The sequence below is a fragment of the Lactuca saligna genome, chromosome 9 (assembly GCF_052625555.1).
Source record: "Lactuca saligna cultivar CGN05327 chromosome 9, ASM5262555v1, whole genome shotgun sequence".
NCBI classification, from domain to species: Eukaryota; Viridiplantae; Streptophyta; class Magnoliopsida; order Asterales; family Asteraceae; genus Lactuca; species Lactuca saligna.
Window position 1 is genome coordinate 180,080,244 of NC_136425.1, and position 22,386 is coordinate 180,102,629.

The following is a 22,386-nucleotide window of genomic DNA, read 5'->3' on the forward strand; positions in this document are numbered from 1 at the left end:
TCCAGACTCTAAGAGTTTCCATATTAGAATTGACATGAAACTTTCGAAGTGATAAGGCGACTTACGATAGTTGACATCGATAAACAGTCAAAGGATATCGTAAAATAAAATCTATCAAGTGATATCGTAAATAGTGTATTAATACCTGTAGAATGGTATTGTACATTAAAACTATGTTTGATGAAATAATAACACCTTTGGAGGAATATTGTGGGTTCAAAGTACATTCGGATGAGATGAATCTTTTGGTGAAATCTATGAAGTTGCTCCACCACTGTCCAGATTGAAGAATTGATTGGTTATAAAGTCAGAAGAACCGAAGATGGTGATCAATGCTTCGTCGGTATCACAATTGATGTTGTGCAAGATTTAGAAGTATTAAATGAAGATCAAAGGAAAGGCTAATGAAGTTTTTTTAGACTTAATAGGCCAAGACTTTGCCTAAACATTTTGATACATTATGTAGTTTGAGTAATAACCAGAATATTCAGACTTAGTATTTATTAATACTGAGTGATGACTGACTTCTATCACATACTTATGGAAGTTCCATAGTGTGTTAATCCGACTTTAACATACAAGATTAGAATGGTGAATTGAGTCATTTAATGGTAAAAGGTTAAGTAACTTACTTGTTTTTAGTAAGGTAGAATGCTTAGTTGAAGAAGCAATACAACCATAGTATAGTATGAGAAGAGATGTTGTAGTTAGGAATGACAGAGAACCAATTTGAGGCTAGTAGATTATGTTGAGATGCAGTTATAATGCGGAATTCCTAGGATAGATCCTATGAAGTAGACTTAAAAGATACACCCATGAGAAGAAGACTTACTCATGTATACGAATGACGATGTCATGGAAGGATAATGAAATGAACAAACGTGCATGGAGAATTACATGAGTTAGAAGATGATGCAAGCAGTTGGAAACCGTTGTCTTCACTGCTAGAGTAAATTTTAGTGTACTATGTGTAATGCCCGTAGATCACGGCTAGTCAATTTAGAGACGATAAGCGTCAAAAATGACTTTTTTATATAATATTATTTTGAATGAATATTGTTAACTAAGTTGTAGTATACGTTACAAGGATTTCGTACATATAAAGAATGCTGAAATCCGAGTTATAACGAAGAAGTTATGACCTGTCGAAGTTTCGCAACAGAACCAGCACGATACAACGCGACGTAAATAGTGAATTTACATTAGAGCAATATTTGGCCTTAGTGATCTAAAAGAAAGTCGTAGAGCTTGTTAAACCGAGATCATGCATAAAAAGAATGCCCAAATCTGACTTCGTATGAGGAAGTTATGATTTTTCTAAGTTTCAGCTTATCGGTATGCAACCCGAAGTTCGATTTTGAGATCGGGTGAGTTCTAGCCGAAACAATCTAAACGAGAATCGAAGATCTCGTTAATAGTAGTGAAACAGAAAAAAGACAGACAGGAACGGACGTCGGAGGAAGAAGTTATGAATTTATAACGGAGTTTTCCTATCCCGGCCTGTTAAAAATAATATAATAAAAATAAAGTCAAAATTAGCCAACCGAATCTAAGTGAAAGTTGTAGACTATTGTCTCACCTACGCGTGGATATTAAAGAACGTCAAAAACGGAGCTCGTATGTGAAAGTTACGCAATTTTGAAGTTTAGTATGTCGGTGTACGCAAAGCGTAATGGAGTACGCCCAGCGTACCCATATACATGAACTGAAATGGGCCACGTCGGCCTGACCCAATACTCGAGTGCATGGGTTCATAAGCAATGACAACTCCGGCCTGATCCGAAGCGTACGCCCAACGTAGATCTTAGTACGCCCAACGTACCGAGTACGCCCAACGTTCTTCGAAATTACACCCAGCGTAATCCTTCTTTCAGCACCCTATAAATAGAAGTTGAGGGCTGCCGAATTTATTTGCTCAAATCTTTCTTTCTCTCTCATTTTTACCTCGTTTTGTGTGCAAGTTATACCCCGAAGCCCTGGTATCATTCCCAAGACCCGAAGCCCCGAAGAACCCGAGAAAAATAGTTTTCGAGCTGAAACTCTGCCCGCGTGAAGCCCAGTTTTGGAGAAAACATCCTGATTTCGTCGGAAAAGATTATTTCAAGAGACGAGGCGCTGTCTAATCATCTTCTGATCAAGTGAGTGTGTGGCCACTTTCTTCTAACATATAAATATTAAGTATTTGCTATGAAATATGTGCTATGTGTATAATATATTGTTGGTAGGTGATAATAGATGGGTTGGACCATGAGATAAGAGGATAAAGAGATAAGCTTGTTTTAAATCTGGATGTATGGATCAGATCAAGAGGTTAGTTTTAGATCTGGGAATATGGATTAGGTAATGAGGCAAATTTAAGATCCGGGAGTACGGATTATGTATTTTTGAACTACGTGTTCATTTGATAAGGTATCATGTGTATAGTCCCTTTTAGGAACGTGATTTTAATAGGAGTATTGATTAAAGTATGAAATATACATATGTATGTGAAGTATTTGTTATTGTCCGAAATACGTGGTAGATATATTTGATGATACGCAACGTACGAATCAGTTATGGTTCTATATGTGTTAAGATGTGAATATATGATATTATAACTTAAAACTCTGTGTTAAGTATACACTAGTTAGCATTGCCTAAACAGAGTTAGTATCGAAAATTGATTATAAGCATTGTAGGTTTGCCGAGTGATGGGTTAAGACTTAAAAAGGGATGTTTAGTTCAATTAAGTTTAGACATTGGGTAGCCTCTTATTAAGAGTACATGTGTGGTGAGATTGATGATCGGTGGATTACGTCCTACGTACAGAAGTACATTTTATGTATGAAGTCCTTTTTAAAGCTCTGTGTCTTAGGTGCTGCTTGTTTCGGGGTACTATAATGTGCCAGAAGTACTATCATGTACAAAGTCTTTTTGACAATTTTCTGTGTCGGTTACGGGACCGTACGGGAGGACTCTAGTAGTATTTCCCCATACTTTTATGTTGAGAGAACTTTGGATTCAACGTTTCTTTTATGAAATGATCGACCGAACTTCATATGTCAGCATTTTCTTTCACGAAGTAAATAAGGGAACTTCGTAGACTATCTAATAAAGTGTGTCGGTAATAGACCACTGTTAGGTATGTCTGGTGTTATATTGTTGGATATGGTGCATCTGGGGGTGAAATAACTCATGTATTCAGGCCATTTCTAGGCAAAGTTCGATGCTAGATAGGGAGAGTCTGGGGGTATAATACTTCACGATATTCGAACCACGCCTAGGCATTGTTATCTAGATAACTACCCGTGACTTAAAATGTCTTGTGGTTCTTTCTTTTACGAACGAAGGTTCGTGGTAAAACTTATTCCATTCCCCTCATTTGATGTCTTTATTGGTCCTCGTTTGCTACCAAGGAATTTCCAAAGCAACTTCATCTGTTTGTTGCTCATATCGATTCCTTAGGCTAGATATCGTAAGATCATAGTATAGGGTCAGTATGCGGGGATCGACGGGATGGGATAGATTGTTTTAGAAATATGATTTATATGTGTTAATAATATTAGTGGTTTTTCAGGATCGAGATATACATTATTATCATGTGGTTTGAACTAAGAGCTTTCGTACTCTATGTTCCTTAGGTGATTGAGTTCACCAGGGATATTTGAACTAAGTGTTCACTATATGTTTTAAACTATGTGTTCGTTAGGGATAATTGAACTAAGTGTTCACTAGATGTTTTGAACTATGTGTTCGTCAGGGATAATTGAACTAAGTGTTCATTAGGTGTTTTTGAACTAAGTGTTTATTAGGTGTTTTTGAACTAGGTGTTCATTAGGTATTATTGAACGGAGTGTGTTCAATGGGTGTTCTTGAACTAAGTGTTCATTAATTATTTTGAACTACGTGTTCACCAGAGGTAATCTAAGAACCATGGTAGCATTAGACTTTGTGCTAATTCCTTAGGGCAATTCTTAGGAATGAATGGTAGAAGGGTAATCGGTTCTTAGGGTAAATATTTATGAAACAAAGGAAGATAATGGGGGTGAGTAATTGGATTGATTGTTTGAAAATTAAAAATAATAATTATATTATTGTGGGTTGAAAACCCTATATTCTCACCAGGCTCCCAAGGCTGACCCTCTCAGTTTTCTTTGTATCACAAGTATTGATACGAAGTCATATTTCACTGAGAGATTAAAGAAGATGTAAATCATTAGTGTAAATAAATGTAAGTTTTGTTTATGCTTATGTGTCTGTATCGGAACATGACATCCCGAGATTTTGTTATATAATGAAAATACATTTTTTTAAGAAATGCTTTGATAAATTCTTATCATATTTTGTTTTGGGAACAAATTCCGCATCAGTTTTCTTTAAACGATTACTCTGATTTTAAAAACAAAGCATAAACAAATCGATCTTTCTGGCCGTGAAATTAGGGATGTCACATTATGTCTTGGAAAGTAGACACTACCCAAGAAAGAATATATGTGAGGATTTGGAAGTAAAATCCCTATCAACCTATGAAAAAGTATTATAATATGCTAGATCAAGCATATGCATGAGAAGAATCCCAGAAAGGCGAGTATAGGTAATCCAAGATATGTTTTATAGAAACAAGAAATCCCTAGTTGAGTCTAAAAGAAATTGTTGTATGTACTTGTTTGAACAGACTCAGGTGTGAAAAGTTGCTTTGTGAAAACTTTTAAATGGTGACTTGGGAACTGCGAGACAATACTTGGACGAGTATGAGTAGGTGTGAATAGTAGTAGAGGCCTATACTACTGGAAGCATAGGACTCACGCTTGGATCAGGGAAAGTCACAAGGTTACCAAGAAACTAGTAATTGATTCCGTTTTATTCATGTATGTCATTACCTTCATTTCGGTAATGACTAAGAAGATGACTTTCGTCCAAATCATAATTTCTTAAAGAATTAAGTCCGATTAATATAAATCTACAAAGTGAGTTGATTGGTTTTGAGAACCATGTCTCGTGTAGTGACGAAATTTTAGTTAGAAGATAGAAGAAGGAGATGGTCAAAGTAGTCGATAGAAATATAACGATCTTCATTAAATAATTAAGCAACCATTAACTGGAGATGTTACCTGTTATGAAGGCGATGAAGAATTTAGTTATTCATGGAAGGATTACAATATGAAATCCGTGATTTCGTAATCAATCGAAACATTCTGTCATTTGACAAAATTGATGTGTATGTCCGAAAGCACGAATTAGAGATAAGTGCTGCTATTCTTTCTGTTCCGAAGCATCCACGTGTTGATCAAACTCTTTTTGTATTCTCTATTCCATCAGCTCAATTTACTCGATTTGATTCTAATACAAGAGTTTGGTTCGTTATGTGCCTTTTGCGTAATAAAATCAAAGGTCATTAGAATATGACCATTCGAGTTGTTGTTGTAGCAAAATTAAAGACCTTATATTGGGTTTAGTCTATAAACCAAGGAGCAGGAGTCTGCAATGAGAATTGAGTTTTAACTCAAAGATTAGGATCGAAGGCCCAATAGAGAATGAAGAGTGGGTGCAGGTTTGAGCACCGCTAGTAACTAAGAAGTTTGAAGAGTTGAAAGTAGTTTGGCAAACCAAAAGTTAAATATAGTACATTTTAAATTACCATAGAGGAGGTAAGTTAGGACTCGAATGTTATGACTAGTACTTTTCTCATAAACTCTTGATCTACCCACATCTTATTTGATTTCGATGCCTCAGATTCTATTGTGCCTTATAAATTTGCACATTTGTTTCAAATTGCGTATTACGCATTTGTCAAATCATTTCATATAGATACCATAGGAAGTATACATTACTTGCTGATAAAGCCTATAGAGATAGTGTCATAGGAATTAAAAGTTATAATCTTCTTGCTAATCTGAATCCTATCTTATTGCCTAACTTTGATATTATTCTTGGCATGGATTAGTTATCTAAGAACCATGCAGAACTCTTGTGTTATGAAAAGATGGTACACATTCCTATCGAAGGGAAGAATCCTCTTTATATCTACGGACTACGGTGAACAAAGACCTAAAAGCTTAAAAATAATCTCTTTCTTAAAAGCTCGTAAGTTTCTATCAAAGGGATGTTCTATCTATCTGGCCTATACAGTTGATATCTCGAAAGAGGAGAAGAAAAATTGTAAACGATGCTCCTGTTGTTAACAAATATCCTGATATTTTCCCCGATGATTTGTCTGGAATACCTCCGAATAGGCAAGTAGAATTCCGAATTGATATTATGCCTAGTGCTACTCCAATTTCCAAAGATGCTATATAGAATAATAGCATTTGGGTAATTGTCGACCGGCTAACTAAGAGTACACATTTTCTTGCCATGCATGAAACGGCTCCGATGAAGAAATACGCACAAGTATACTTAGATGAAATTATCGCGAGACATGGTGTGCCACTAAAGATTATTTCCGATTGAGATACTCGCTTCACTTCTCACATCTGGGCAAGTATGCAACGTGAATTGAGATCTCGTATTACTCTCAGCATAGCTTATCATCCCCAGACAGATGGTCAGACGGAGAGAATGATCCAAACAGTAGAAGATATGATTCGTGCATGTGTCTTGGAGTTTGGTGGGAACTGGGACAAGTACTTGTTCTTGTAGAATTTTTATATAATAACAGTTAACACACTTCAATGAAAATTCCACCATATGAAGCATTATATGGACGTAGAGGCCGTATTCCATTATGTTGACATGAAGTAGAACAGAAAATCCTTGGAGGCCCTGGATTGATTCAAGATACCACTGATAAGATTCAATTGGTATGAGAAAGAATGAAAGTGGCCTAGGATCGACAAAGTTCTATGCAGAAAAGAGAAGATTACCTATAGAATTCTAGGTGAGTGAATTCGTAATACTGAAGGTATCCACATGGAAAGGAACTTTATGATTTATAAAGAAAGGAAAACTAAGTCCTAGATTTGTTGGTCCTTTCAAAATCATCAAGAAAATTAATAAACAAGCATACCGCTTGGAATTGCCTGAAGATTTGGTAGGTATTCATGATGTTTTTCATGTGAATTATCTGCGCAAATGCTTAAGCATATATGATGAAACGGTTTCATTATCCGAGGTAAAACTGGATAATAAGTTAAGATATGTAGAAGAGATCGTAAGTGAAAGAATGACTAATTTATGTAATGAAGAAGTGGAATTAGTGCTTGTCAAGTGGAAACACCATCGAGGCCCAAATTATACTTGGGAAAAATAAGAATGAGATAAAAGTGAAATATCCTCATTTATTTTAATCGTTGTGATTTCGGGGACAAAATCCTCAAAAGGAGGAGTTATTTGTAACATACACGTTTTGAAATCGTGTATTGTAAATTATAAAAGTGAATAATATTATAAAATATTATGTGAAATTGAGTGTTGAGTTCTAACGGATAGTTTTTACTATTAAATGAAGTAAAACTATGTTTAGGATCACTCAGAAAGTATTGGAAGTCTTATGAGATTCCAATCAAAAAGACAAATAGTGAAATTTAACGAAATTTTTTTGAAAAAAGTACAGTTTTGTTATTGAAAGTTGTAGATAATCTCATTAGAAACATGTAGGCAAAAACCTCATCGAAATCCGAATTATAACGAAGAAGTTATGACCAATCAAAGATCCGCAATAAAACCGGTAAACACTATTCAGCGTAAAAAGTGAGTTTTCGATAAACTACTTCTTAGCCTTAGTGATCTAAATGAAAGTCGTAGTATTCGTTAAACTGAGAAGTTCGATAAAAAGAATGCCAGAATCTGACTTCGTATAAGGAAGTTATGATTTTTCTAAGTTTCGGAATAACAGTAGACAACTAAAAACTCGAAATAAAGATCGAGCGATATTTAGCCAAAACAACCTAAACGAGAATTGAAGATCTCATCAATAGTAGTACAACGGTAAAAAGACAGACAAAAACGGTGGTCGGATAAAGAAGTTATGAATTTTTAACGGATTTTCATGTCCCGGTCTGTTAAAAATAATAATATTAAAAATAAAGTCAAAATTAGCCGACAAAGTCTTAACGAAAGTTGTAAAATATATTCTCGCCTACGAGTGCAGATAAATAACGTCAAAAAAGAAGCCCGTAAACGAAAGTTATGGATTTTAGAAGTTCGGGGCACAATTTCCGAGAAATCTCGCATGGAGAAGGTCCGATCTCGGTGAGCCACCCGTTGTGTCCGACGCATGTCGCCTGCTGATTTGACCGAAGATGTGGTCCAATGGCCTTCCGATGCGCCTCGCATCTGACTCCCCCCCTGTGTCCGAAGCGTTGGACCAATCCGAAGCCGACGTGTGTTGCCGACCCTCGCACCGCGTCCGAGCCTCACTGCCGCTGCCATGTGCTCGCTTCCCAGCCTCCGGAGTCCGAACCTCGACCCTATAAAAGGGAGGGTTGTGAGATCTCCAGGTTAAAGTTTAGAAATTGTCATTTTTCACCCCAAATTTCATATGTTTGCTATTTTGACTTCCCCCGAAGCCCCAAAATCATTTCCAACACCCGAAACATGCCCCGAAGTTCCCGAAGAGCCCGAGAAATTTATCTTTTTGGTTTGAAGCTGTACCCTCGCAAGGCGTAATTTTCAATAAAGCTCCCGGTTTTCAACGACAAAACTTTATTATTATAACGAAGTGCTGCACAAATTACTATTTTAACCCCTGGTTATTTCAAGGTGAGTTTCAATATATAAGAACAATTGTATGTTATGTGTTATATGTGCTATGTGTTTTTCAGTGTTATTATTCTGGGTTATTTTCCCATGTTATTTTTATTCGCTATTTTAATAGCAAAGTACTACCTTTGACCATGTGATCAGTGAAAGGACTTAGGTTCACATTGGAACTGGTATGTAGTCTCTGGCCATGTAGAGCATATGTCCGTAAGAGAATGACTTCTATTTTATGGCATTGGCAGAAGGTTAGACAGGGCTATAAGCATGAAATCTACCAAAATGTTAATCAGAAGTTGTATGTCTTCTGTGTCATTTAGGCCAAAGCTTTATTGATGTAAATCAAGTATTGAAATCGTTAAGTCTCATTGATTGTCAATTTTTGAATCAAATCTTGAGCTGATATTGAAATCCTGACATATGACATGCATATGCTATTGTTGTTATCGTTCCTCTTTGCTTCTATCATATTGGTGTGTGTGTGTGTGTGTGTATATATATATATATATATATATATATATATATGTCATCAGATTATATTGTATCTATTATTGAATTCACTAAGCGTTATCGCTTATCCAATTTTTTAATCACTTTATCAATGTAAAATATTGTTTTTATGAATATGCATGTAGCATGTTTTGAAGTAACAATTGTCAAGTATGAAATTTGGGTCTTTTAGAAATACGAAAGTTTAGAAAAGGGTTCTTTCATGTTTAGATGAAAATTTTTTCCAAAATTATCCATAATAAGGTCACAAACTTGCAATATCTAAACTTTATGCACTAAAGTGACCAAAAGCTCATAACACCCAAATCTAGCTAGATTTAATAAATGCATCATCAAGATTAAAGCTTTATAGCTCCAGGGGAAAGATCAAGGTGAAAAAAGTCTAGATCTACAAGCTCCAATGCAACCAACACTTCTCCAAAGATCTCCTTCTTATCCAAGATGCATCAAAAACACTCCAAAGCACTCAAAAACACCTTCTTTTGCTCAAAAGGCTCAAACTAGGATTAGGGTTTCAAAGGAGGGTGTTGGACAGGTGGAGGCTAAGAATAGGATGGGTTTGGGGGAGTTAAGGAGCTTTAATAGGGCTCAAACCACAAAAATAGGGTTTGGGCACTATTCGCGTACGCCTAGCGTACTCCATGCATCCCTTGTATGCCTAACGTACTAGACTAACCCCAAAACCTTTTTAACTTCAAACGGTCAAAACTTCTTCGTTCCAACTCCGTTTTCGACGATCTTTATATCCACGAAAAGGTATTGAAGATCCCTCACAATATTATGTAGATATCACGGACTAAAAACTTCCCGAACAAAAATCCATATTTCATGAAAAAAATCTAAAACATCACTTTTCCCGTTTTACCCTTTGACTCCAACACAAACCAAACTCTTGGATCCCGTAATCCACATTACCCACATCCAAATTGGTCTAATCTCTTTTTCCCAAAGCCCGAATCCTTATGATACTTGATCTTCAGGTCACGGCCCCAAATTATGAAGCAACTCGAAACAGGGTGTTACAAAATGTATAACCTTCACCTAAAAAGTTCTCGTTGTTTCTATTTCATTTTTTTCTTTCTCAAACGCACTTTCAAGAAATAACACATCAAAATTGACGACATTTTTCTTTTGGCTCTAAATATACAACATTGTGAGATAATTCTTCATCATCTCTAAATACCATAAACTTTTTTATTGGCTCCTATACTCAACAAATTTCTTATGGAATTATAAGAAAATATAAGGAAAAAAGATGTGGAAAGAAGAAACAAAACCTATTTGAACCTTTTTCATGCTCATGTACTCTAGATAACCAAAGTGTATAAGGAAAAAAGATGTGGAAAAAAGAAAACAAACCTATTTGAAACTTCTTCATGCTCACGCACTATAGATAACGAAAATGAAATGAAAAGATAAAGCAAAATGAAAAGAGGAGAAAATGACATATTTTGAACCTTAATCATTTGAATGGCCTCCTTTATAAGACATATATATATATATATATATATATATATATATATATATATATATATATATATATATATATATATATATATATATATATATATATATATAGAGAGGCTTAAGTTATTTTATTCAAAGTAATTATTGTGTTATTATATGTATTAATGTGAGCCAATCAAATTTACTTGTTTTAGGCTTAGGTTATTTTATTCAAGGGTAATTTAGTCAATTAATATAGATTTAATAAAGGAAAATTGCATTTTTTTAAGGGATCATATATTCTATTAATTTTAAAAATCCGATTTTACGAATTATAATTCTTTCAATTCGGACATTCTGACAGAATATATTTATGAGTATATTCAAAAATAAAAATATTCTTGAACCATAAATAATAAAAATATTCTTGAACTTATTTCTTGATCATGGTTTTAAAAACTTCTTGTAGAATAACAAATTCTTGAACAATTAGTTGAAGAATAAAAACAAAAAATACATTATTTCTTATAGAATACGAGTAATATTTGGTAAGAATTATATTTATTGTTAAAGAATAAAACTAAAAAAACTTTCAAAACGGGAAAGAAAACATCAAAATCTAACAACGACTAAGACATTCTAAAAGAATAATGTGGTCCGTTTCAATTTTGTGGCCCGTTTTTCAAACATCAACTTCTGTGATTCCAATAGAATTGGAATTCGTGATTCCATTTCAACAGAATTGGAATTCGTGATTGCATTCCAATAGAATTGGAATCTCACCAATATCATCCATTGAATCATCTACATAAACATACTTGATACGTTTTTAGAATTCAACATTCTCAAGATCCTGCACTGTCCACATAAATGAAGTGTTAAATCAGAAAAAAAATAATAAAATAAATTGAAATATGAATCAATTCATAAAATGCAGCCAAAAAACGCTCTTTCTGATATGTATATTAGTCCCAAATAAAATTAAACCACTAAAGGATGTCATGCTGTGAATTAGAAATAAAAAAATTAAATCCCTAGCTTTCAACAATTAAACCAAAACCAAAGCTATACACAAAAAACTTATACCCAATCACACACAAAGGAAATATTAAAACAACACACAAAAAGAAAAAAAATCGAATCACTTATGTGTTTCTTCTTCTTCTTCTTCTTCTTCTTCTACGTTTTCTGTCAAACGATCAAACCAAACACAAATTCTTCCCTTTGATTTCTATCAAACATTCACACAAACACAAAAAGGGAAAAGAACCTGTTAACGAACGGAAGCAACACCACATCCTTCCCTCTCCCCCTGTTGAACATCGAAACCAAACACACCAAAAAAACCTTATCAATCACTATCAAACATCAAACAAAAAAAATAAATGAATCAAAAGGATTACCTGTTGCTGCTTCGTCCTTACCCTTCAATCCAACTATTTCTCAATTCCTTCGTGTTTATTTTCGATCGAACCAGGAGAAGAGCAGCAAAGAACAACCCCACCAAATCCTCAATTTGAAAACCCTTGAATCTACCTGAATTGTTATGGACTACATGTAAACAATTGTAATTCACAGAAAGGAATCGTGATTTTTGTTAGGAAAGCGAAACCCTTACATGCATAAGCTGGCGGATGCGAATGTTGATGATGATGGTGATGATGGACCCACAACTATTAAACTATTTATTTATAATTTATTTTAATTAGTTAATAAAAACAAAACAGTTGAAATAATAGATAAGGGTATATCGGCCATTTTAAGTTGATTAAGGACCACGGATGCAACAAAATCAAACCACAGTGACAACTCAAATTGGAAAAAATATGTTAGGGACCAAACTCGCAAATTATTCCAAACTATAAGGACCATCCGTGTAACTTACTCATTGATTTTTGAAGGAATCAATTTGTCCCATTAATTGCGTCTCCACTTAATTTTGATGCAACAGATTCCCGTCAAGTAATATCGCAATTTGAAAAGGTCATTAAAATCAATCTAAAGACCGCCCAAATCATAATTTATGGACAAAATTATAAAAATGGTCTCTATGTTTTACCAAAAGTTACAAAGTTGGTTCCTATTAATTTTGTTGATGTAATAGTCCTTGGTTTGCAAAACTTGCAAAGTTGACCATTTTTACTAACATCGTGACATTTTCGTCTTTTTAAGTATAGAAAGATTAAATTCGTGACATTTGATAAACCACAGGGACCATTTTTAAAGTTTGTTTGGAAAAAGAAAATTAATTCTCTAAAACTAACTTATACAATAACGAACTGAGACCTCTACCCCTAATATGACAACAAGGCTTAACTATTTGAGTTGGAGGCTCATTTAGTTATAACTCTCTAAAACTAACTTATACAATAAGGAAAACGTTAATAAATAAATAATAAATAAATTATTAAAACATTTTTTTACATATTTTTTTTAAATAAAACAAAATTTATTTTAGTCGTATTATAAAAAAAATAGTTTGTTACAAACAATTTGTATGTATTTTTTATGTATTTATCTAACATAAAATATATTTTTTTTATATCTTTAAAAAATACGTTTCGTATAAAAAATATTTTTTGTAAAATATTTTTTTTATGTCTTTGAAATAATAATAATTGACACTACTCACGATATAAAAAAATATATAAATTCTTTTGAGTCGCTAGTTCTAAAACACGTATTTCATCTTATTTAAAATACATATTTCATCTTATTTAAAATACGTATTTCATCTTTTTTAAATACATATAACCGAAAAATAGTTTCAAAAAATCTGACTGGACCAATCGGTTTTCTGAAAACCGTTTTTCGGTTATATGTATTTAAAAAAAACTTATTGGGTTATATATCTTATTTAAAAATACGTATTTCATCTTAATCGTAAGTTCTAAATCGTATGGTTAAAATTAAGATGAAAATAAATAGTTATATAGCTTTTTGAAATAATGATAATTAATAGTACACTTGACATTAAAAAATAACGCATAAATTATTTAAATACATAACAAAATCGTTGTTAAGTTGTTTTTAATACATATAACGAAAAAACAGTTTTAGAACTAGCGACCCAAAATAATTTATATGTTTTTTTTATGTAATGATTAGTGTTAATTATTATTATTTCAAAGACATAAAAAAGCATTTTACGAAAACATATTTTTTATACGAAAACGTATTTTTAAAGATATAAAAAAATATATTTTACGTTAAATAACTATACAAAATACATACAAATTGTTTGTAAAAAACTATATTTTTATAATACGACTAAAATAAAAAAAAATTATTTAAAAAAATTATGTAAACAAATGTTTTTAATAATTTATTTATTATTTATATACTAACGCTTTCGTTATTATATAATTTGGTTTTAGGAAGTTATAACCATATGAACTTCTAGCTCAAATGGTTAAGTCCCGTTGTCATATTAGTGGGGTCAAGGTATCAAGTTTCGAGCCTTCGTCATTCCTTTAGTAAATTAATTTTCTTTTTCCAAACAAACTTCAAAATGGTCCATGTGGTTTATTAAATATCACGAATTTAGTCTCTTTATACTTAAAAAGACGAAAATATCCTTACAAATTTAGTCCCTAATGGTGTTACTAAAAAGGGTCAACTTTGAAAGTTTTGCAAACAACAAGGACCATTTGCATCAAAAATAAATTAGCAGAGACTAACTTTCTGACTTTTGATAAACCACTGGGATCATTTTTGTAATTTTGTCTAATTTATGGCAATTCTTCCCCTAACAATTCTTTTAAGGTGGCAATTAATTTTTTTATTTACCAACAAACTTCAAAAATGGTCCCTGTGGTTTATCAAATGTCACAAATTCAGTCCCTAACGGTTATATACTAACGGTGTTAGTAAAAAGGGTCAACTTTGCAAGTTTTTCAAACCACAAGGACCATTTGCATCAAAAAAATTAGCAATGATTAACTTTCTAACTTTTAGTAAACAAGAGAGATCATTTTTGTAATTTTGTATAATTTATGTTTGGCAATTCTTCCCCTAACAGTACTTTTTAAGGTGGCAATTAATTTTTGATAAAACTGCACAAATGGTTCCTGTGGTATGTCAAAAATTGCTACTTTGGTCCAAAAAATTTTGGACTAGCACCAGTGGTCCAAAACTTTCATTTTGTTGCGTCTTTAATCCAATATGTTCTGATTTTTTTCAAAATGATGGGATCTGCCCCTGCTAATATATTTTATCTTTTTTCTTATTTGTTTTTCTTATTTTCAGATTTACAAAAAAAAAACAATAAAATAAAAATAAAATAAATCTCTCTATCTCTCTATAAAAAAACAAGAAAATAAAAATAAATCTCTCTCTCTCTCCCTCTCTCTCTCTGTCTCTCTCTCTCTCTCTCTCTCTCTTTGTTTGTTCTTCATGGCTCTAAAGAACACTTCATAAAGCCCAGAAATCGGTGCCATCGCCGGAAACTGGTGTCACCGATATAAACCACCATAATCCAAAATCATTGTCGACGCCACCACCATTTTCGTCGTTGATCCCACCTCCTTCAGCCCCACCTTCAGCCCCCATCGTCTCTGTCACCAGCAACCTCCAACAAATCTGAAAGTGACCATCACCTACAACAAATCCTAATCGATTCCCACCATCGTAGACCCTTTTGTCACTTTCTTTGTTCGTCTTCTCCATCGAAAACATATCCATAACCCCGATTTTTTACAAAAACCATCACCAACTTCTGAAACGCTAGCACCGCCACCTTATCTCATATGGATTAGGGTTTTGAACAAAGAAGAAGGATGTCGTCGATTTGTGAAGACAACGACGTTTATAGATCAGGAACGTCGTCGATCTTGAGGGTTTCTAGACGAATCCACCTCCGAAAATCTGAAATGCATCCTTACAAAGCTTGAATCGATAGATCTTCAGATCCTCCTCCGCCCAGATCCTCCTCCGTCCAGATCTGGAAGCCAGTTTGTGGGATACAACCGTCAGAAGCAAACATATTGCTTGTCGCCGCCTTTCATCTAATCCTCTGACTTGATTGATCCTCAACAAAACCTAGCTCGAAGCAAACCCTTATTTACAAATCTGTTTCCATTGCCGGAGAAGAAACAAAGAGCATATCGGTGAGGGTTAAGATTGGAGGTACTCCAACGAGAGAGAGAGAGAGAGAGAGAGAGAGAGAGAGAGAGAGAGAGAGAGAGACAGACAGACAGAGACAGAGACAGAGACAGAGACAGGAGATAGAGAGAGAGGAAATGGTGATTGTGGTGGTGGTGTTGTTTACAGGAGGGAGGACTGAAAATAAATTTCTTTTTTTTTAATTTAAATAAAAAATATAACAAAATTAAAAAAATAGAAAATGAAATTAAAAAAGGGCAAATCTGTCATTTTAAAAAAATTCAAAGTAATTCGGACCAAACTCGCAACAAAATCAAACTTTTGGACCACTGGTGCTAGTCCAAACCTTTTTGGACCAAAGTGGCAATTTTCGACAAACCACAGGGACCATTTGTGCAGTTTAGTCTTAATTTTTTTATTTACCATAAAACTGTAACTAAAATAGTAACGTATGAATATATTGATTACTATTAATTTATTACTTACCATATATTTGTCGATGGAATATTTCAATTCCTGACCATATATAAATTATGAAATAATTCTAGATTTTGAAACCGGTAGACATATTTGGAAAAACCTTGAGATTCCATTGAGTGTGGATTCTTCATGTCTCACCGTTACTTTTTCTTGTGCAGCCTCCTCGCCTACTCATTGTCCTTGCATGGGATCTCCGCCGCCGTGGACTACCAAGTAACTAACTACGACCCCAACACTCCCGGCGGCATCCGTTTCACCAATGAAATCGGAGTTCCCTACACAAAGAAAATAATGGGTACCATCAACGACTTCATATGGACCACCGTTTTCCAACAAAACAACCCTTATGACAGAAAGCATGTAGATTCCGTCAACCTTTACATTACAGAGATTGAAGGATACTAAGGAATCACATGGGGGAATAACAATATTAATCTTAGTTCTAGTTTTTTAGAAGGGCATCAAGGGGACGTGAAATGGGGATTCACGTCTCTTTTTGAAAGATTTGTATGAATTGCCTACCTTATTCATTGTTTTGCCAACGTATTTATACAATTACAAGTCTTTATCAGAGACTAACCAACTAAGGAAAAGATAAACATAATGAAGTTTAAATAAAGATAAACCTAAATGCCAGCTAATCTTATCGCATAACATCCCCCCTCAAGTTGGAGTATGGGGATCGAAAATGCCCAACTTGCTAACAAGACAATCAAATGCAGCTTTTCCTAGAGCTTTCGTCAAGATATCCGCTAGTTGCTTAGATGTATGAACATAAGAAGGTTTAATGAGACCATCAACTATAGCATCACGAACAAAATGACAATCAACTTCAATGTGCTTCGTTCGTTCATGAAAAACCAGATTTTGTGAAATGTAGAAAGCCGGTTCACTATCACAAAACAGATCAAATACTTTTCTTGTGATGAATTCCCAAGCTAGCAAGAAGACCTTTTAACCATTTCAATTCACACATAACAACTGCCATAGATCGATACTACACTTCAACTGATGATCGAGACACGGTATATTGCTTCTTCGTTTTCCAAGAGATAGGAGAATGACCGAGATACACAATCCATCCAGATAAAGATCGTCGAGTAATAGGGCAAGCAGCCCAGTCAGAGTCACACCAACCACTCAAGATGAGAGGACTATCAGCACGTAGGAGAATACCTTGTCCAGGACTTCCCTTCAAATATTTAACCACACGTTGAGCTGCTTCCCAATGTTCGATCCGTGGAGACTGCATGAACTGTGATAGGATGTGAACTGAGTACGCTAGATCTGGACGCGTGACAGATAGATATATCAAACGACCCACAAGTCGACGGTAAACTTCTGGGTCAGTCAACTCTTTACCCTGAGCGACACCAAGCTTATGATTTTGTTCAATGGGGAAACCGGCTGGTTGGCGCCCAAAAGACCGGTTTCAGCAATAATATCCAACGTATATTTGCGTTGACACAAGAAAACCCCAGTGGGATTGCGAGCCACCTCAAGACCAAGAAAATACTTCAAAGGACCAAGATCTTTCATTTTAAAACAATTACTTAAATATGTCTTGAAGTGTTTGATAGCTTCATGATTATTACCCGAGATGATAAGATCGTCCACATAAACTAGTACATTAACTTGCACCGTTCCACGCATGTATGTAAAAAGAGAGTAATCAGAATAAGACTGACAAAAACCGTATTTCTTAAGTGATGTCGCTAGTTTAGCAAACCAACACCTAGGAGCTTGTTTTAAACCGTAAAGTGACTTGCGAAGACGACATACTAAGTTGGGATTCGAGCATTTGAACCCTGGAGGCAATTTCATATAGACTTCTTCTTGTAGATCCCCGTGTAAGAAAGCATTATGCACGTCCATCTGATGTAATTCCCAGTTTTTTGAAGCTGCAATTGCCAGAAACATACGTACCGTAGTCATCTTTGCAACGGGTGCAAATGTTTCTTTATAATCTAGGCCTTCTTGTTTATGATTTCCGAACACAATCAACCGTGATTTGTATCTTTCTATATCACCATTGGAGTGATATTTAATTTTATATACCTACTGGCTACCAAGGGCACGTTTGCCAGGAGGAAGATGTTGCAATGTCCAAGTACCATTTTCCTCAAGAGCACGAATTTCATCTTGCATAGAGGCTTTCCATTTCGTGTCCTGCATGGCTTCTTTAAATGATCTCGGTTCAATTCCCGAAGTGACTGCTGAAATAAAGGCTTTATATCGAGGAGAAAACTGATCACAATTTATATAATGAACTATAGGATACAACGTACCTAAGGAAGCTGGTGGAGACTGGTGTGTAGAGGACGGGGATGGACTAACTTTAGTAGACGCAACAAAGTCTTTAAGAAGGATGGACGGATACTTGATTCTTTGACCTCTACCCATATTTTCTTGTTGTTTGAGTGGAGACGGGGGGTCTGGGATTGGCTGTGTATGAGAGCTTGGTAGTTCTTGACCAGGTGTATTAATGGGTGAATTTATAGGTGAAGTGTCACTAGGTGACTGATCTAGACCAACAACATCCTCGTCAATCTCATCAAAGTAAACTGGTCCATCGGGTAGTGTGTTTGTGGTCTCACGTGGTGTTAAATTCATGTCAGAATAAGGATATATGTCCTCAAAGAATTTTACATCACATGAAACAAAGTATTCGTTGGTGTCAAGATCAAACAATTTCCACCCTTTTTTACCGAATAGATATCCAACAAAGACACATTTTCGGCTTCGACTAGCGAATTTATCTCCTTTTTCCTTTTGGTTATGAGCGAAACATAAACACCCGAACACTTTAAGAGTAGAATATGAGGGAAGAGTACCAAACAATATCTCTGATGGACTTTTGTTGTCGAGCAAAGGAGAAGGCGTGCGATTGATCAGATGTGCAGCTGTGAGGATGGATTCACCCCAAAGGGAAATAGGCAATTTTGCTTGGAACATAAGAGATCGGGCTACATTGAGGATGTGTTTGTGTTTTCTCTCTACTCGCCCGTTTTGTTGAGGAGTACCAACACATGATGTTTGAAACAAAATTCCATGTGTAGAAAAATAAGTAAACAAGCAATTAAACTCTGTTCCATTATCACTTTGCACTATATTGATTTGTTTTGAAAATTGTCTACCAACCATAGCCACAAAAGACACAAACATTTCATAAACTTCAGTTTTATCAGTCAACAAATACACCCACACTGCACGAGAATAATCATCAACTATTGCCAAGAAATATCGAGCCCCACAGCTTGAAAGATGCTTGTAAGGACCCCAAAGATCACAGTGTACTTTCTCAAAAATTCGACTAGTTTTAGTTTCACTTAAAGGAAATTTATCTCTAGTTTGTTTAGCCTGAAAACAAACTTCACAGGCTTTATTCATACTACCCCTAAGGTTACAAACGAGAGGAAGGGATTTCACCACATTTTCAGAAGGATGTCCCATTCTCTTATGCCATAACTCTAACGTGGAGGTTGATGCATCCACCGAAACATGAAGAATTGATCCACCTTTCCCAAAGTAGTAAAGTCCATCCCATCTAACACCCGCTCCAATCAGCCTCCTCGACCGGTCCTGTATAGCACATATAGAAGAATCGAATTGAGTAATGCATTGCATATCATCATTTAATTGAGAAACTGAAATCAAATTGCAACTTAATTTAGGTACAAAGAGAACACTTTTAAGAGTGATGGTCTTTGAAAGTCTAACACAACCCTCACAGATTGCAATGACCTTTTTACCATTTGGAAGACCCACAAGATGACCAGGTATGTTACATGTATTTTCCAACCAAGAAGCATCACCAGTTACACGTGTTGCTCCTGAATTGATAATCCACAATCGTTTTTTAAACTCACCATTCAATCTTTCACCTGTAATCTTGGAAGTACTTATAAGATCGGTCAGAGCCTACCATTGTTCAGCTGTAAATAATAGCGGTGAGTTGCTATTATTTCCAGCCATTATACCTCCATTGTGAGAGCCTGCAGTGACTGTGTTTGCTCTTACACTTCCTCTCCCTCGTCCGCCTGATCTGCCTCCTCGAGTGCCACCATCAGACCTGTTGTTATGTTCCCACCATTCAGGATACCCTACTAACTCGAAACAGGTATTGGCTTCATGACCTGTTTTCTTGCAGTGAGTACAACTTAGATGTGACTTATCAGGTCTGTCTCCTTTTCCTCGTCCCCTATTGGATCATACTTTAACAGCAAAACCCAAAACTTCCGCTGGCCTTTCCTCCTGAACAGACTTTGAGATTCGTACTCGTTCATCTTGTACTACCAGTTGAAAAGCTTTGTCAAGTGAAGGGAGCGGATCCTGTGACAGAATGCTAGTTCGTAGAGTGGAGAAGTATTCTAAACATAGACCCATGAAAAACTTATGTAACATATCTGTATCTCTCCTGGTCTCGTGTCTAGCTCCAGTTGTGCACTTTGTACAACACTCACAACTAATTATAGGCTCATGCTTATGAAGTTCTTCCCATAGTGCAGTTCGTTTGCCAAAGTATTCTGCAACATGCATGGTTTTGCTCTATTCACACTTTGCAATTGAAGCCTTCAATTGCTGAATTCTGGGTCCATTAACAATTGCATATCGTGATTTCAAAGTATCCCATAGTTTCTTCGCATCCCTGTATTTAGAGAGATAGCATTTTACCTCTGGTTCGATGGTATTCATGATCCATGAAACCAACATCGCGTTGATAGTGAGCCAATCTGAAGTCGTACACGGAGGAACAGGACCTGTGATCGTCCCATCAAGAAACCCAAACTTTCTTCATGCTTCTAATGCCGTCTGTATGTCTCCTGCCCAATCATCATAATTATCCCCACGCAGTCTTGTTGGAGTAATGAAATCACCTGGACGGTCTTGTGGTCCAAGAAAGAAAGGAGAATTGGATTCGATTTTAGGTGGTGACGATTTTGAACCCTCTGAAGGTTCTTCTCCAGATTTCGTCATATTTTAGGGTTTTAAATTTCTCAATCCTGCTCTGATACCATGAAAGATTTGTATGAATTGCCTACCTTATTCATTGATTTGCCAACGTATTTATACAATTACAAGTCTTTATCAGAGACTAACCAACTAAGGAAAAGATAAACATAATGAAGTTTAAATCAAGATAAACCTAAATGCCAGCTAATCTTATCGCCTAACACTTTTATATCATGAAATGACCCACGTGTTTCAATGGAATGGCGAGGGTCAGACCCCCGAAGGATTGGTGGAAGGGGTTGCGGATTATACGAAATTAAGAGCGAATTATGTCTCATCGGATTTTGCAAAACCAGGTGATGGTGATAATGGGACCAGGGGTATGATTTCACAGCCCGGTTTCTTGAGTATTGTGATGGGATTGTACCAGAGTTCGTGGCAAAGCTTAATGCAATGATGAAGTTTGCTTCCGATGTCAAGTATTTTGAAGACTTGACAGGAAAGCCTGTGGATCAATTATGGCAGGAGTACAAGGCTAAATATGGGCATTGATGTTTCATATGGATTGGAATGTAGTGAAATAATTGAATTTATTAAGTGGACGCTAAACTTAAGCATTTCACAGAAAAGCTAATAGAAATGTGAACTCTAGGTGTAGATGCTATTGGTATACGTAAGTGTGTAAGTTGTAACCCTATATTAATATGAGGCAATTGCACCTTTGTGACAAGAAATGTTTTCTTACATTTGCTAAGCTTTTTCTAACCATGTTTTGGTGTGACAACGCAATGTATTGGTTATACTTGCTAAGCTTTTTCTCTATAAAGTTTTATTGTGATGCAAACCCCTAAAAGATATTGTTAAAATGTGCCTTTCTTGAAGGAAAAAAATCGGCCAGGCAAAAAGTCAGTCACTTCGCGAGATATTGGTTTAAAAACAATTTCGGATTTTTGACAAAATTTGTGAGGGCTTAGTTACATATAATGAAAGTAGATAAGTTTTGTCGCTAATCCGTTGTAACAATTTATCCATTTATCAACAATTTAGCAATGGATTATTGTAGCTGGCAATTTAGCAATGGGTTATAATATTCATTACAATCCCCCTGTCTCAACAAGTACAATAGTATTTCTTTTACTTAATCGTTGCATGCTATTTCGTCAGAAAATCAAATGTCTATAATTATTTTAATTTATATTTCGTTAAATACTCCGCTTA

General features: G+C 35.2%; 1 pseudogene; it reads left to right on the forward strand.

The window, feature by feature from the left end:
- The first annotated feature begins 16,344 nt into the window (after positions 1–16,344).
- LOC145016999 (uncharacterized) lies at positions 16,345–21,720 on the forward strand (annotated as a pseudogene).
- Positions 21,721–22,386: the final 666 nt, after the last annotated feature.